Source organism: Dreissena polymorpha, chromosome 13 (genome assembly GCF_020536995.1).
Source record: "Dreissena polymorpha isolate Duluth1 chromosome 13, UMN_Dpol_1.0, whole genome shotgun sequence".
Classification (NCBI taxonomy): Eukaryota; Metazoa; Mollusca; class Bivalvia; order Myida; family Dreissenidae; genus Dreissena; species Dreissena polymorpha.
The window spans coordinates 33,180,757-33,198,137 of record NC_068367.1 but is presented as its reverse complement, the minus strand read 5'-3'; the positions used below and the strand labels follow the sequence as shown (position 1 = coordinate 33,198,137).

The 17,381-nt window shown below is 32.7% G+C and overlaps 2 long non-coding RNA genes across 2 annotated transcripts; both read right to left on the bottom strand.

The window, feature by feature from the left end:
* Positions 1-2,539: 2,539 nt before the first annotated feature.
* On the bottom strand, positions 2,540-5,966 carry LOC127856212 (uncharacterized). The gene is made up of 2 exons (XR_008037899.1): positions 5,052-5,966; positions 2,540-3,603 (listed from the first exon to the last, which is right to left on the bottom strand). It is a non-coding gene; the product is annotated as an uncharacterized LOC127856212 (long non-coding RNA).
* Positions 5,967-6,221: 255 nt separating this feature from the next.
* Positions 6,222-6,788, bottom strand: LOC127855417 (uncharacterized). The gene is made up of 3 exons (XR_008037514.1): positions 6,707-6,788; positions 6,433-6,487; positions 6,222-6,311 (listed from the first exon to the last, which is right to left on the bottom strand). It is a non-coding gene; the product is annotated as an uncharacterized LOC127855417 (long non-coding RNA).
* Between the last annotated feature and the right edge of the window lie 10,593 nt (positions 6,789-17,381).

Below are 17,381 nucleotides of genomic sequence, written 5' to 3'. Positions count from 1 at the left end.
GTGTAAAAATATGGAATGATATTTGAGTAAAAATTACATCATTCATGGTGAATATGTACATTATGTTTGATGTTTATTCTAGTATTCTTCGCGACAATATCAACATGTTTGTTGTATATTCGTTTATACTAAAGGATTGATGGAATTTGCGTGGTGACTATCCAATGCTTATGCGATCATTTTTTCCGGATTCATGATTGAATATAAATAATGTCACTGTCATAAATGTGTTCTTATAAATTCTAACAAACGTTATGAAACTGTAATCTGAAACCAGCCCGTATCGGTTTTGTCACGAAGCGTCATTAAAAAGGGCAGTAACATGCAGTTGCAGAATGCAACTTAGCCGAATGCAAGTTACCAAATTATGACAGCCGGTGGCGCACGTTTATTTTTCGCATGTTGAATAAATAACTTTTCAAAAAAAAAGATGTAGACCTTGATATTGTAAAAGCAGCAGTGGACTAATCCCGCCCATAGCCCCACAACGTTAACCGACGCGGATACAGATTGTGTATCAGTTGATAGTTGACAGGTGAATGTCATAAATGGGATTTTATGATAAATCAACTGCTTAGTGATATCAACAATTCAATCAAAGTGTTATTTGTCTCCAAAACTACGACGTTTTACATAAAACCCATCACCTTTGTGACCATTATTACAAAATGGGGGTAAACGTTAATTACCAAGTGCACTTTGCACTCTTCCTGTTTCTTCTTTGGCGCATATTGATAAGGAATGTAAACTTATTTTACATCAATCTAACCCACTGTATGAATGTGCTTGTATTATTGAATCTTTCTCTGACTATTATCTTAAACCTTTTATTGAAAGTGCACATAACTAAACTAGAAATCGTATCAAAATTGAGTTTTGTAACAAAGGTCTTGATTTAATTGACCTTCTTAAAATATTCAATGATAAAAATGTGCGTCGGTTGATACCCCTTTATTTCCGCAATACTGAATCACCACTTGCTACAAATATAGTAAACCTGTTAGGAGTATCGTTTTTAATTATAATTCTATTTCCACAGATATTAATGTAATAAGAAATTGTCCTACATCATGTGACTGTTCTAGTTCAAAATATATATATGGTCCAGTTGGACATGTAATTACTGGGGACCTTACTTTCATTCAAAATAAAAACCTAAGAAATATACTACGCAGAGGCCCTAAGTATAGACTGCCTATTCCTGTTGATTTTGATCACTGCATTAAGAAAATCGAAACATCCTTACAGGAATATTGTACAAAATGGTGCAGGAAGAAAAATGCTGAAATTACTGCACTCAATGAATGGAAAACAAAAGTATTATGTATGGCCATGAATAAGATATATTTTTATAATACAAACCCTTTGGCCTTAACACATTCACCTTAATTTAATCTCTGTAAATTGCTTGAAGACTTAAAATCTAAATTCGTCATAGTTCCTGCAGATAAGGCTGCTAATAATATGATGAGTGTTTTATGTTGAAACTATTTCACAAGAACTTTCACAAACTACATCATATAGTGATTACGATAAGCAACCTAATGAAATTATTGCCGACCATATTGCCGAATGCAAAAAAATAAATGCAATAGTTAATATTACTGACAAGAAATTGCCATCACTTTACTGAATACCTAAATTACATAAAACGCCATATAAAAGTCGTTTTATCGCTAATTCAGTGTCTTGCTCCACCAAGCAATTATCAGTGTATCTCACATCTGCATTGAGTGCTATTAGATATCATATAGCTTAATATTGTAATAAAGTTTATGAAAATAGTAATATTAACCTATTTTGGTCAATAAAAAACTCCTTAGAAGTAATTGATAAAATTGAAAAGAAAAAATATAAGGTGTCACAAGTAAGTACTTATGATTTTTCTACACTATATACACCGCTTCCTCACACTTTAATAAAATGCATGAAAAGTGGCTCCTTTTGAAGCACAAACTGCATCCAAGAATATATTATAGCTGACCCGCTTTGATGGAGCCTGTTTTGTTGATAATGATTTATTACCATTTTTCACTTCCGTGTTTATTATGGTTACCAGCGCCATGCTGGCGATAGTCCGTTTCCCACAAATGCTTAGCGCTCATTTCTGATCTGAAAGATCTTTTGTTGACACATTGCCCATAACTGGACTCAATCAACTGACCCTTGGAGTGCAAAGTCAAGTGCTTAAACCAATGGGCCATCAGTTCTCAGATAGTCAGTGGTTTATTTTATACTTTATATAAGCAATTTGTAATGTCACAAAATCAAACTATAACAAAAGAACTCCTCACATTATTTTTGTCATTCAATGCTATATTCATAATTGTACATGTAAACATTGGATCTTAAAAGCTCCAATAAAAAAACAAAAATAAAATTAAAAAAGTAACCCTCAACTGGGTTAGAACCATTTTCCCCTGGAGGTAAAAGTCTACCGCTTAGACCACTCGGCCATCCATGCTCATACAATGACTGATGTATTTTATACTTTATGTAAGCAATCCTCGTAGCGTCACAAAATATAACGAAAACAGTCGATTTAAAATTAATTCAATATCAATACTGGCATCTTTAAATTTTAACAATTTTGTAATTATGTTGTGGGAATTCACAGATCTACACTCATTATTATTTTTAGAATGTAATCTTGAAACAGACGAGCTACACAAAACACATTTTTATTTTTCTTCTTTACGTCGGGTTTGAACCGAGGGAGCCGCCATCTTGTTTTCAAAAGTAGTTCCAAATCCAATATGACGGCCGCCTTCGTACATCAGAGCAATCTCCACGAAGAGTTGTCGTTCCTTGCTCTCACATACAACTCTGCGAAAGGCTCAGCACGCCATTTTGTCTATAAAATAGCTAAAACCGAACAAACGCATTCAAAGTATATTTGATTGGATATTTAAGATCGCATGCATTAAATTAAGAAATATGACCTTTAAATGTACGATAAATCGTGCAAAAACTTGCGAGTTTTAATGCAACTCTTTGGAACTATTTTATTGCCCATTTACGCAGATGGAATCATTTCACGCACTTTACAAATGTCAACAATTGAACATAATGTTTATTGAGTGACGTTCGGAATTGCTTCGACGTGTGTATGTATGTTGGTTTCTTAACATCAAGAAACCATATCAATTTTATAATAATGAATTAAGACTGATATAAGATATCATGGTATGAGATGGTTTTCTTTAATGCAGTGAATGCAATGTAACCGTCGTGCAAGAGATTGTTTAGTATACTGAGACGCTTTCATAACAATAGTCCGTTCTGAGCCCAACACAGAGGTGAATGTAATGTAACCTTCGTGCAAGAGATTGACATCAGAGAGACGGTTTGGTGTAGCCCACTGTCCGAAGCGTTCAGATTGGTGAGTTTCTGATGTTGTTCATCTATGTTTTGTGGAGTAATATCAGCATATATTTTTTGTCCGATAACCTTATTTGCCGGTTGTTTCATCTAAGGTTAGTTCTCTAACTTTTAATTTTTCTACGTAATGGTGAGTTGTGTTATGGATTAGAATTTCTTTCAGACATTTAAAGGACTATGTACAAAAGTAAATCTGTAGTTTTCCATTATCTTCTGTTTTACCTGAAAAGAAAACAAAATCATTTTTTATGATGAATGTTTAACAATGTGCTTAAATGCTTTTGTTGTCAGCAATAAATGTCGAAATATTTTACAAGAGTGTTCATTTTACATAGATCTTTACATACAGACATCTTGCAGTTTGGTCATTATCCATCGACTTCCTAATATTAGTTTGGAATTATCCATACCCTTGTTAGGTCATTATCCAATTTAAATATTCTTATCCCAAACAAATACGAAAATATTGCGTTTTCGAGCATTTACGCCAATCAAATTTGTTACATGCATATATGAAAGGTTAATACATAGGTCCAAGCATTAAAACATTAAAAACATGCGATTATAATTATTTTGGCCTTAACCTTTCGACAATATCATTTACTTTTACCAGATTTTCAAACATATTCATTTTATTTCGACGCAATTGTTTTTAATTGTTATGGGTTTATTAGCGAATTGTATCCGGAAGATAACATTTTATCAAAAAGAAACGTTTATTATGCCCCAACTTACCTTAAATAAACGTGTTCTTAGAAATAAATGACTGGAGTCTTTATTTCTGGCGTCATTTTTTACTTCAGTTTGAATTATCCTACTCAGTTTGGATTATCGACGTACAGGGGAGTGTTATTTATTAACTTCAAGATTATTTTGAAGCAAGTTATGCAACTAATTTAAATGTAAAATGGTTTGCCCAGCTGGCGTTGATCTATTTTGTAATCTGGACAATCGCCGAATTGCTTGTCACTCCCCATAACCACATTTAGCTTATATGTTTCAACTAATTTTCACTGTGATGAATAACATCATATTTATATGACGTTTGAAGCTCAAAGAGTGTATTTTTGGCAAGGAAACCTTGTGAACGCTGAAAGTTGTTGTCAATTGTGACACATGTGGCCCCATTGGCTTCCAAAGTATTGAACACTACATGTGAATGACATGACACATGTATTAAATAGTTGTGAAGTTCATGGAAAGGTCATTTTCGTATGATATATAACGAGTACAGTTACTTCTTACATATCCTAAAAACAATAATAAATTTTCTGGTAAAATGTATTATTTGAAATGTTATATTCTGCTTCTCAAGATAACAACTAATTTTAGGCGTGTATTTAATCTTTCGACAATATGAATTTTGTTTAATTATTTATTCATTATATATCATATTTTCTATAATTAATAAAAAATCGGATTTTTTTCTGGAGAGTAAAAAACAATTACCTGGCACGCAGAATATGAATACTAAAAAGACATCAAATATCACTTAAAACAGTTATAAATATCCAATGAATTTACGAAGGTTTTCAAAAGAATACATTAAAAACTGCGAATGAAAGTTGGCCTAATTAATTATTAAGTTTAATCTGATTCTCGGCGTTCAATGTAATGTCTGCACGGTTGTTGCTATATTTTTCACCATGATCTTACGCCTCCGTACTAACCTCCATCCCGTATAGTTTGCTATTTCATAGCGTCTGTTGGTGAAGTCTTTGGGTTCACTGCTGGCGCCACTCACGAGGTTAATGTCATCAGCGAAAGGTTGTAAGATCAGACACATTGGTGTCACGCCAATATCAGCGTGGGTATTATACATTTATATAACATAAAACATGTCACTTTCATTTTATGTATTATTCATCAACATTTACACGTTAATATATTAGTGTTTTGTGGTGACTTTGAAAGAGCAAAATATTAATTACATCAACAAATAAAGACACGAACGTATGGTGCCATATTACGCATCATGTAACATATTCATTTTACCCGTTGAAAATGAAGATAAGTAACGATTTTTATTTAATTATTGATTGGTTTTCTTTAATTTGGTGATTTTATTTATGATTAACAGAAAACAGGTTTCTGTCCTATCGTTAAGCCATCTAACATGTTCGACCATAAAAGCCGTGTCTATTCGGAGCCGCATCTGATATATAACAAACGATAGGGCAGCTACATGTTATGTTCTATTTATATGCCGTACGTTATACGGTATTTAGGGCATAACTATTTTAGAAATGCGGCGCACTTATGAGCCTTTTTATACAACAATGTGACGTTTCAAAAAGCACACCAGGATACGTTTGGATAATTGCATGCGAAGAACATGCATGTTATAATACAAAAAAACATAAAACATATTATCACGTTTAATTATTTTTGATGTTTTAAAAAAATCTTGATATTGAATGGTTACACCTTCGTTCAGAATCCGTGTCATTTCACTTCTTATTTAACGTCACGTACGATGAAATATATATATCAGCGTGTAAGTTAAACATTGAAAAGGTAACACAGTAAGGTTGAATATTAGTAATCGAAGAACAATGTCTGTTCAACCAAAACATAACGTTATTACTTATAATAAATATGTACTGATGTATAGATTTCACCAAATATATATCATGTGTATTGTTATAGTATAGAATTATAAAAGGAGTCATTTAAGTCCATAACATGTATTAATTCAGTTATTATGGACCGTTTTATTGCTGTCTACGATGTAATTTTATCTAAAGTTGTCGCGATATATAAAAGCAACGGTAACTTTGAACGCCAGTCGATAAGGACACCTTTTCTTAAATTAGGGAATGTAAACTTAATGCAATTACTTAATGCTTGCTGTATTTACTGCTCCCTGGTCAGCTGTCCCTCTCCCCTCTGACGCACATGTACATCGTTCATCCTTTGACATACCACAACTGGAATCAGAAAATGAAAAACACCTTTAGGCTTAACAATTATCATACACCTTAAAAAATACTTAACGCTCAGATAAATGATACATAAGCTCAAATACAACAGTACTAAACGCTATTTAACCTTTGGTCTGATCATCCATATGTGTCGAACAGGACCAAGCACCATTAAGCATCACCTGAAAACAGAAAACACGAAATAATAAAAATAAATAAATAAACAAAATCGATTAAATCATAATTGTAAATCATTTATGACTCAAAACAGAGGAATAAATATCCATTTCAAAGCAAACTAAATGCTTCCACTTACTGCACTAAACAATATATACATTAAGGCAGACAGAAATTCACATAATCTTACAAATTCCACGCAAATGAAAACGTTACACACTTACCCGATAAGATCCCGTTATACTAATAAATCCTCACAACGTCCATCCTAACACCAAACCACACGCCGCTTGCTAATCTAAGAGCTGATTGATCAAATTGTATTATTTTATCTCTAAACCGGTGAAGACTTAAAGGCTACACTCCATTAAATGATAGCTGAAATAAACTGTAATAATGACTCTCCGAAAACCCCTTTGCAAAATTACAATTTATGTGTATCTTAACGACCTCCATGCTAGTAGAATTGCAAATAATGTTTCGTTCTGTATATGTTGATGTTAAGTTCTGTGTTTATTGTATACGTTCCATTTTATTTAGTTTGATTCAGTTAACTTATTTATTTTTTTTTTCTTCTCTAATTTTCCCGTTAAGTTTTGCATCTATTGTCCTTTGTTAGCTCCAAATTTTTCGTTTTCGCACTAGGCGCTAATTACAGAGGAAACATAACCAATGAGATATTATTGTATGCTTTGACTTCTAGGATGTTCTTTGTAAATTGTTTACGTTCCATTCTATTTTTTTTCTTTAATTAATTAATTTATTTTGTTATTTTTTTTTTCTTCTCTATTTTTTCCCTGTCAAGTTATGCTTCTATTGTCTTTTGTTAGCTCCTTATTTTCGTTTTCGCTTTAGGCGCTAAGTCGAGAGGAAACATAAACCATTAGGAAACATGAAATGTATGAAATGTATTGACTTCTAGGATGTACTTATTCTTTCGATTGTGCTTCCTATAACAATTACTATGTTTTTCCCTTTTATCTGGCAAATATGCTTTACAACTGATTTCACTTACTCTGTATTAATCTAATGCTATGATTGTTATTAGTGTATTGTATTGTTCACTTAAATGTTGTATTGTTGTATGGCTTGGCCATAATTAAACTCAAATAGACTGTAAATGGCCAAAGGCAAATGTGCCGATTCGCCAATAAATGATGATGGTGAAAATCTAATAATTGTTGAATTCTTTATGACGATTTCAATAAACACAATGTTTTGATTTGGTGTGACAATTAACCTTTATGGAAACCTTTTACAAAAAACTTTTTAACTTAATATTTTTTAAGTCGTTTTATTTATTTATTATATATTCAAAATGAAGTCTGCATTATTAGAATGAAATAACTATTTTGTTTGCAATATGTAATAGCGGCACGGACGATGACGACAAGGGGGCTCTTCCACAATGAGCTGACGCTTGCCTTGCTGTAGTGTTAAGTTGCTGCTGTTTTATCTGTACGTGAATTAAAGTGGTAAATACATGTTTATATTAGTAAATAGACCAAACAGAATAGAATAAACCATTAATGTTATCTTTTTCAATCCATGTAATATATTTATTAAACTCGTTCAAACCGACTCGGATCTACTGATGCATTCTTAAAATAGCTGTCACGTGTTGCTAATTTTGAGACTACATTCACTATATATTTAACCTGCATAATGATGTTAAAGGGGCCTTTTCACAGATTTTGGCATGTATTGAAGTTTGTCATTAAATGCTTTATATTGATAAATGTAACCATTGGATCTAAAAAGCCTCCGTTAAAAAAAAAAAGAAAAAAAGGATAAAACTAAAGAAAGAAAAAAAGTAACCCTCAACTGGGCTCGAACATCTGACAACTGGAGTAAATATCTAATGCTAAGACCACTCGGCCATCCGTGCTTATACAATGAATGATGTTTTTTATACTAAATATAAGCAATCCTCGTAGTGGAACAAAATATAACGACACCAACAGGACACTCCAAATTATTCAATCGTTTCGCGTTGCAACGCTTTATAATTGTCAGGTTTTTAAAACGTCAAAAGATGCATATCATGGATATTTTACAGCGCGGTACATGTTCAGCTTTACTGTTTCCTCACAAATATCATAATTACAACAAAAATTTGTGGATCTGAAGCACTTTTGTAATTTTGTCAATTTTCAAAAACGTGAAAAGGTCCCTATAAGCTACACTAAAACAATTGAACAAATCTATTAGACAATTGTTTGGTCATATGAAGTTTAACTTTATTCCTAATAGAATACCTTTACACGTTCAATATTAACGCATATTTATGGTATGATAATTCAATGTATATCACCGTGTGTTGCTTATTTTTGCTTATGTACTTTTGTGGACATGCATGTGCATGACGTTACAATCCTTCATTTGCGTAAAATGAATACACTATGTACGATAATTATGTGACGTAGTGTTATAATAACCTCCTGAATGTCTGAGTAAAGTAGCTGTAAAGCAATCACCATGAATATTTACATCCATCTGCTGATGTGAAGTTATGCAAGAGCGATTGTCAACGCCTTTCATTTCAATTTCCAAAAATTGTGTTCCTCTATATTTTTAATATTCCATAACATTATTAGTATTGCTGTTTAATAGGCAAACATAACTTCGTTGACACGGCAAGGTCTTCTTTCCGGTATTAAAACATCACGAAGAAGTCCTCTGCAAAGTCATATAAAAATATCACGTAAGTAAAAATTGAACTTAGCTCTGAGTGTAACAAAAACCGCAAGGCAAAGAGTTTAAGTATTTGTTTCTCCCCTACAAAATGTTCAAATAATGCCCATAGGGTCAAAACTGGCCACAACCAGGAAATATCATATTATTTATATAGACTTATATTAAAACACGAATATTGCCAAGCAATATATGTCCTCTACCGACTCCACCATTGTAAAAAAAAAATTTTGTTGCTTTAGCAACCAGAATTTATGACGTAGGAACAAACTGAAATGACGTGCATAATGCCCGTATTGCCATCTATTCACATTTCAAGTTTCATGAAAAAATATTAAGAACTTTTAAAGTTATCGCAGGATCCAGAAAAGTGTGACAGACTCACAGACTGACGGACTGACGGAATGACGGACACACAGAGCGCAATCCATAAGTCCCAATAACTTTAAACCGTATTATTCTCTGAAACTACAGTGAAGAATTTGGTATAAAACACTGTTAAGTGGTCGTCTACAGAGTGTTTTACAACCATGTCCCTGTAGTCAAATCTAGCCTCTCTTCTAGGATAACATGCTTGGCGATGCTGCTTCAGCATCGCCTAAGTAATCATACCATGGACAAATTCTTCACAATGGCGAGCTATGTAAAAGACCGAGCCAGTCCGTTTGAGATAGTGTCGATTTTTCTAATCGGCATAACTCGCTGATTAGCATTGGTAACATTCTCCAGCAGAGTTGTCGTTCATGCCTCAACAAAGGGTACGACTAAAATGCGTATATGACTCATAACGGCGGATATGACTGAAAAGTGCGGATATGAACAGATAATGGCTTTTTAAATGTATTTTCATTAATTTTTGTTATATGAAAATCGTTCTGTGACAAAAATACACGTCCTTATGTGTAATGTTACGATCGAATGAATTTAAAAGCGTTTTTCATTGCCATTTTAATTTCAGTAACTCCAAATTAATATCCGCGCATATGAACGACCAGTCATACCACCGCTTTTATTAAATTTCTCTTTCTTGAGGAAGTCTTAACATATTTCTCACATATTGTGAATTTTTAATTCAACAGTGATTTGTTCACAACAAACTGCAAAAAACGCATAAATATTGCCTATATTCGTTCATATTCGCACTTTTCGTTCATATCCGCGGATATGACTCATATACGCATTTTAGACGGACCACTCAAGGTCATACAACAATGGCCGCTCCCATGAGAGAATGTTCACACTCGTGTCAAAACTTTCTTACAGCATACATCAGCTTGTGTGATTATTTAGAAAATTTCATTTAGGATATACGAGTTATTTATTAACTAAATCTCCGCTAATGTCAACAATGGATTGAATTCGAAGGATACATTCGATGTGAATGAATGACTTTCTGGATCGTGACAGCTTGACACGGCAAAACTGGTATTTTTAGTTATCAATTTAAGTCACATTTTGCCTTGTAAATTATATTCGAGCATTTTGCGACTTATTGAGTGACTATGATACCCGATATCAACATATCACATGGGATATGCAGATCACCAAGCTGTCCTGAAAACATTGATTACAAACAAAGTCTTTACTCATATTAAGGGTTTGTATTATTTCTTCTTTCTATTTTAGTATTAAATATCAGTTTTAAGTCAAATGAACGGTGTCACAGTAAAAGAGACATTAAGGCGATTGTGGACAGTTTGGATCCAGATCAGCCTGTAGTCGCTTGAAAGCAGTTTGCTTAAAAGCGGTTTTCTGACAATAACAAATAGTTTAATTGGATACTGACTAGACTGACCTTTCCCTGTGACCTGGCTCAAATAATAGTATTGTCATTAATCAAATGATTTTATTTCGAATATTAATCAAGTGTTTTTTTTGGTCCTTCGGGATTAATGACTCCAGCACTTTCTTATTGAGAATTGAATACTGCTTAAGGTGATGCTAGGAGGCATGAGAGATGTTGCATCTACCATTATCCCTCCCTGAACTTACTCGATAATACCGAGTCGTCAATATTTCACTTAATTTTTGGTTTGGTTGCTCTGACGAGGAATCGAAAAATTTCAGAATCTTGCTAAAAAGCCTAGTGGTAAAGTGTCGCCTTTGATATCAGGCAGATATCAATACAGTGGTATGATACATAATATTTTTCTAAACCCGTGTTTTAAATGATTTCGTTATATAACTCTTTCATTTTAAATACTGGATAAATTATCTAAAATCACAGGCCTACCAATCATAGTGTTAGAAGTTTCATGAAAACTTATTTTTATTAATACATTTTTACTTTTTAAATTAATAAAACAAATGTATATTATGGTTTCGCAATTGATTTTTTATTAACAACATTTGACTAAAGTACATTGATGATATAACAACAAATGGTATAAACTGTCTCCATTATGTTTAGAACGTTTATCACAATTTGTTTCATAATTTGAGTATTATGACTTTAATTTGTTAATTTTCAGGAGAAGCGATGGTGTATGATTCTTGATTTTTTTCATAATAACATTACGCAATCCAGTCATGGTCTTCAGTGAACAAACTTCATAAGAATGTTTCATAACGAATAAAATATCACATGGAAACGTTTGACATATCTGCTATATCTCTGTGATATCGACACGAAACATTGAATAACTGCGCCAACTATGCCAGCCCAACACACCGCAACTTATACAGATGTGTTTTAGTATGACAGTTTAGAATCATAACCAGTGTTCCTACGACACTTTATGAAAGCCGGATTTAAGAGTTAGCGGCCTCCAGAGGCATTTACTATATCTGAAAGCAACATGCATTTTATAGTAATTATGTATCCACATATTTGTTGCATTCCATTTTGTTCTAATGCATTCAAATATCAAGACTGTGACATTTTGCTTTGAACTTTTTATTCCATTTTTGACGAAGCTGCTTCAGCGAAGCAGCTCGTCTAAGTTATCATACCATGAAAAAATTCTTCATAATGACGATCTTTGTAAAAGACCGAGCCAGTCCGATTGAGTTAGCTAAATTTTCTCAATCGGTACACCGCGCTGATTATCATTGATAAAGGTAAAGGCAGCTAGGTTCCCGTCCTCTTTTAAATTTATCGAGAGGTTCGGGACAGGAACCAGACACGAAACTGCCAGATGGCACTTCAAACGCTGTGACGCTGGGAAAGCCCCAAATGCAGAGTTATTTTTAGATTTGATCGAGAATGTAACCCGCCTCCCAGTTTTGCTGAATGGGTCTGGTTCCCCACGGGTTCTACTTTCCCGTACCACCAATTTTTTATTCGTACCCAAAATGTTTCGTACCCAATTTTATTTCGTACCCAAATTTTTTTCGTACCCAAATTTTGCTTCGTACCCATTTGGTTTCGTACCCAAATTTTGTTTCGTACCCAAATTTTGTTCGTACCCAAATTGTATTTGAATAATTGTTTCGTACCCTAATGTTCGTACCCAATTTGTTTTCGTACCCAAATGTTCGTACCCACATGCACAATTGTGATGATGTAGATAAACTTGAATTGATGCTTTTATATCCATCCTCTTCAAAAGCATCGTCACACTAGTACTGTCAGAACTTTGAATTTAATGGTCACCTTTATGGAATTGGTTAAATCGTCTTAGATAATGCATTCACATGGTTCCATAACTATCGAGCGATAGCTTGCAGGACTTATCGTATGTGAGGTAACTTTCTGGTATTTTTGTTCTAAGCGTTCAATATCTTGGCGGTGTTGCAACTCCATGTCCACAATTCTCGAAGACATTCGAGAGTTTTTCGCGGTCAAATCAACTACCTGAATTTGCAGTGCGGCCAGTTTCTGGATCATGTGATTTCCTTTGCAAATCCAGTCGAAGGTCAAAGTCTTTCTTCTTCTCTTCATACTCGAATGTGATATGTGATCGAAGAATTTCTTACGCTATTCGCAGTTCTTGGATGCAGTTGTGCACAGGATCATATGACGTATTTATAACAAATCCGCAACCTTGAACGCATTGCTTTTTGTCCTTTTCGCATGAACGCTTATGTCGCTCAACGTCCGATCTTGACGCACAATAAGCGCACCGTTCAATGGGGGCATTTAAGGCACTGGAACTCACACGAAAGCTCGTGACCTATGGCGTACCAATTGGGTCGAAAGTCAACAAGACCTACAAGGTAAAAAGAGAAATGTACGTCGACGTACAATATGAAATACACTTCGACGTATATAATTGTACGTCGAAGAACAAATTGTACTTCGACGTACATTTGTGCACGTCAACGTACACATTTTCTGGGCAGCCAATCAAAACACTCGTCTATTGAGCCGCTTTTCCTTCAGATTTATTAATTATAAATGTTAAAAATATATTTTTTAATTGAAGACAAAATGAATAAAAAATATCAAAATTGAAAGAAAAAAAACAACAAACAATTAAAAATAAGTACATGTATGTACTTGACGATATTTATTATAAAATCGGTTTAAGTAATAAATATTATACACTTTATTAGACAGCCGGCCGATGTCTGATATATGTCATAACTTGACGCACAAAGGGATAGGGATCACCACAGCAAGTTGCCAATACACTGTTTTATTGTGGTAACACGATTGTTTAGAAAGCATAGGCCAAATAATATGGAATCAAATTTTGAAATAAAAATCGTATAAAGGGTCTGAAAAAAGCGCAGTGAATGTTTTTTGTTTTTTTTTATTCAATATAATACATACAATGTATACATGTATATTATCATACAACATAATGGTTGTACAAAGCAATTAAGTTTAGACATGTTATACAAGATATGCTAATATATCTTTTTTTAAAAGAGAAAAAAAAGAACAACAGAAGAATAGTTATGAAAAATGATGAGTTGTATAAAGTCGGAAGAAAGCATACTGGACTTGTGTGTTTTGTTGTATATTCACAATGATCTTATAAGATGGAAAATAATTATATACAAAAATATTTTAGAAATATAAACTAACATTAGAGTGACATGTATATAAGTGGACAAACATTATAAGAATTTAATCCGATTCCATTTTTGTTCAAAGATTTGAAATGTGTCATTACTGAGGGCTATTTCTTTCTCAATCTGGATTTTTAGTTTAAGACTATTGACAAAACAATTAAAATTTGGTACTTGTTTTTTGTACTTCATGTTAAAGATAAAATATTTCATCAATATAAGAATAAAATTCACAATATTATTACAGTCTATTGATTTCAATGAGTAAATTCCGAAACTTACATTTAAGAATGATAGTTTAACGTTTAGTTGCTGTTGTTCAAGAAAAGATACTAATTGATTCCAAATAGGCTGGATGTGTTTGCACTCCCAAAAAAGATGTTCTATAGTTTCGATGTTTTCACCGCAGAAGTCACACAGATTTGAGTTAGATAATTTACATTTAAAGAGATATTTATTTGTAGCTATTATTCTATGGATGTATTTATATTGAAAATTTCTCAGTGTGCTTTCAATAGTTGCTTTATATGGCATGGTAAATATATGTTTCCAATTAAGTTCATGTTCTCCGAAAAGGGCTTGCCATTTATTTTGGGGTTTGGAGTTTTCTGTAGGTTTTTTAATTTGCAGTGTGTAAAATATTTTATTCGGTTTATTTTTTCTTCCAAGTATGTTTTCTACGAATGTTGTTTGAGTACATGGTGTATTATTTGTATTGATTTCAGATTTAATATGCATGGGTATGCTTTTGATTAGTGTGTAGTACTTCAGAAAATTATTTGAAGGTATTCCGTATATGTAGCATATATCATCAAAAGAGTAGAAATCCTTGATTCTGTAGTCATATAATTGGTCGACATATTTAATGCTTCGTTCAAACCAATCTTTATAGAAAAACGTCTTATTGTTTGAAGTTATGTCTTTATTGTTCCATAAAATAGTTTTACTGCTGGTTTTGGTTTCTAGGTTATAAGTGACATCACTCCATGCTGATAGAACATCAGACAGAAATATGTTTTTGTTTGCAATTTCATGTAAGATAGTATTGCTGATGTTACATTCAAAGAGTAAGGAGTCACCATATTGTTTTAGGATTTTCTGGTAGAATAATTTCCAATTACTCGTATTGGTATTATCTAGGTATCTTTTAACCCAGCTGCATTTGATTGCATTCAAGAATGAGTCAATGTTCGTTAATTGAATACCTCCATTTTCTACAGATTGAATTAACTGAGTTCGTTTTATTTTATCAGGCTTACCGTCCCATATGAAATTAAATATTGCTGATTTTATATCGTTAATAACATCATTTGGTGGATTTGGGAGAACTGTTAATACATAAATTAGTTTAGGAAGTGCAAATGTTTTCAATACTGTGTTTTTTCCGATTAGTGTAAGTTTACGGTGATGCCATGATTTTAAGATGTTTTTGAAATTCTGTAATTTAGGTAGTATGTTTTTAAGAACTGTATCCTTTTCATTATTTGTGAAAGTAATTCCTAACGTTGTGGCTTCATCGGATGTCTAATTAAATTTCATTTCTTTTTTATATACGACATTACTTTGTTTTAATTTACCTACTCGTAGCACAGTACATTTACTTTTGTTTAGTTTAAGACCCGATGTCATTCCGTAGATGGTTAGTGACTCTATTAGGTTATGGAAAGAATCGTAATTGTCGTTTAAGAAATAAGTTGCATCGTCAGCAAATAGGGATTGTTTGATATCTTCATCAGGATCAAGTGATATGCCTTTTATGTGTTTATTTGATTGGATGTGATGTGATAGATACTCGATGCAAATAATGAATAGCGATGATGAGAGTGGACATCCTTGTCGAACCCCTCGTTCGATGTTAAAACTATTTGAAAAGAAGCCATTGTTAATGATTATACTGTTAATATCGGTATAGAATAGTTTAACCCATTGAATGAGACTTTCACCAAAGTTCATATTTTCTAAGCAAGAGAACATAAATGAATGATCGAGTGAATCGAATGCCTTTTCAAAATCTGCAAAGAATATAAGACCAGGATTGTTTGAATTGTTAAAATAGTTTATGCATTCTTGGATAAGACGAACGTTTTCACCAATGTAACGTCCTTTTATGAAACCAGATTGAGATTTTGAAATGATTGATGGTAATATTTTTTTTATTCTGTTTGCTATACTTTTAGTTGCAATTTTATAATCATTATTTAGTAAACTAATCGGGCGCCAGTTTGATAAGGATTCTAAGTTTTTTCCAGATTTTGGAATGAGTGATATAATACCTTGTTTTTGTAGCGTAGTTAAGTTTTCGTTGTTAAATGAATAGTTAAGTGAATTAATTAGATGTGTTTTTATATCATTCCAGAATATTTTATAAAATTCGATTGTGATGCCATCAGATCCTGGGCTTTTGTTATTTTGCATATCTTTTAGGGCTAATCCACATTCATATTCATTAAGTAATCCGTCGCACAGTTGTTTTTCCTCTTGGTTTAAAGCGTGATGTGTATTTTTAAAAAGGGTGTTATTTTCAACATTTTTTCGTTTATAGAGTGTTTCGAAAAATAAACGTTGTTCTTCTAGTATTTGAGTCATGTTTGTTATATCTTTGCCATTGACTACTATTTTGTGTACAGTTTTTTGTTCACTTCTACGTTTTTCAATGTTTGCGAAGTATTTTGTATTTTTTTCATTGTGTTCAACATGCTGTGCACGCGCTCTTAGTATTATTCCATTGAGATGTGTATGATAAATTCCGTCTAATATTTGTTTTTTTAATGTTATTTCATTTTCAATGTCGGTGGTATCCTTTGTGTTTTTGTTTTTTGTTTGATGCAATTGTTTTTCAAGTGTTTCGATGGTTTTGATGGTTTCAGTTTCAAGTTTGTGTGTTTCTTTACGTTTAAATGATGTGTATCTAATTGTTGTGTTACGTATATTTCCTTTAATTACTTCCCATAAGGTGTTTGGGTTTGCATCTTTATTATTTTGAACTGTATTTAATATTTCCTGTTTTATTTGTGTTTGATATTGTGTATCCAATAAGATGCTGTTGTTAATTTTAAAGTATCCTGGGCCTCTTTCAGGTTGTATATTGTGCAGTTTAAGTTCAACTATAGAGTGGTCAGTCATAAATCCTGGTTTTATGTTACATGTGTCAATAATGTTGCAAAGAGATTCAGATATTAAAAAATAGTCTAATCTACAAAATATTGTTGGTTTTGTGTTTGAGTGCCAGGTGAATTTGCTTTCGTT